Raw genomic sequence first — 1,566 nt, forward strand, 5'->3', positions numbered from 1 at the left:
ATGATGATGATGATGATGATGATGATGATGATGATGATGATGATGATGATGATGATGATGATGATATTGTTGTGTATTAATGTGATACTTTTTGGCTGTAATGTCGCAGGTGCTGACTTTATGAACATAGGAAAAGCCGAGTGCAATATTGGAAAAACACAATTCATAGGAAATCTGCCGGTTGGAAGGAAATGTTTTGAATCCTCCAGAACATCTGTATTTTTTCCCCAACTTTTAGTTGTTCTAACTGGAACTTTTAAATATACATTACATATTTGGTGCTAAAAGACGCTGTTAAAATCACATTCCTGCTAACGTTCTCCTTCTTGATTTAAACTGCGGAAACATTAAGGGAACATGGGCTGTTCAAATATTCGTTAAAAATATGCTAATGGCATGTTTGTTCCGCATGCAAGCAAAGTTGAGAAATCTTCCTCTGCATTATTAGCTTGGCTTGATTGATGTACATTTTAAAACCCGGAATAAAGTTCTTTTGCATCCTCCGCTGCATTTCTTTGCTTTAACAAGTACATTTGAATGCAACCGATGCGTGTTTTAAATTCTTAAAAAACTCACTTTAAAAATCTTTTATTTTGTCCAATAGACTTCTCAAAAAGTGTAGAATGTTTTGTGTCTACACAGGTGTGTGTTCGGATACATGTGTGCGTTACAGAAAATTTGAGCTACTCTAGAGAAAACCATAGGGGGTTGAACGTTAATTTCGAAACAGACATTTTGCATATCTCTAAAAGCTTCGTCTGCCTTGAGCATTTTGCACTTTAGCTTGGTGTAATTGGGTCTTTCTTAACCAGGTTAGCCTATAGCACTTTAAAAGGCACAAGAATTCGGAGGATACGTTTAGAATAATAATACGGCTTCGATTTTTTTTTTCATCACAACTTGGCATAAATAGTGAAACGTGTTAATTCTCTTTCGTTTGATACGTCACAATAAGCCTGGAAATTTTGAGTCCATCTGCAGCAGTAAACAGTTTCAAATGCTCACAAAATGTTAATAGTTTACTCTGTATGTCACGAAAACCACTAAATCTACCAGAAAGAATGTCTGTGAAAATGTGTTCCCAAAAACCTTTTATGATAAAGATTAAGGTTTTTTGTCATGAAACTGTACTTTTGATAGAAAATTATTCTAAGTCTATTTTTAAGGGTATCTCAAAATAGTCTTCTACAGCTTCCACATGGGTGTCTCAGAACCGCTCACAAATTTGGGATGCTGTGGATTAGGGGATTAGGATGAGGGCCAATGCTGTTTGCGTGGAAGACATGAGTGTTATGTTTATTGTTTGATTTGTTTTGTTTTTGTTGTTCTTTTTGTTGTTGTTATTGGTGTTGTCGTTGTTATTGTTGTGGTTGTTATTATTATTATTGTTGTTGTTGCTGCTGTTGCTATTGTTGCTGTTGTTATTGTTGTTGTTGTTTGTTGCTGGTGGTCGTAGCATTATTTTTGCTGTATTCTGGTATTGTGTTTTTTCACAGCTTTTTTCTTTTTGCCTTAAAAAAATTCTTTGGAGAACAATGTGGGAACGTGTGTGTGCGTATGTGAGGA

The sequence above is a fragment of the Aplysia californica genome, unplaced genomic scaffold (assembly GCF_000002075.1).
Source record: "Aplysia californica isolate F4 #8 unplaced genomic scaffold, AplCal3.0 scaffold00265, whole genome shotgun sequence".
NCBI classification, from domain to species: Eukaryota; Metazoa; Mollusca; class Gastropoda; order Aplysiida; family Aplysiidae; genus Aplysia; species Aplysia californica.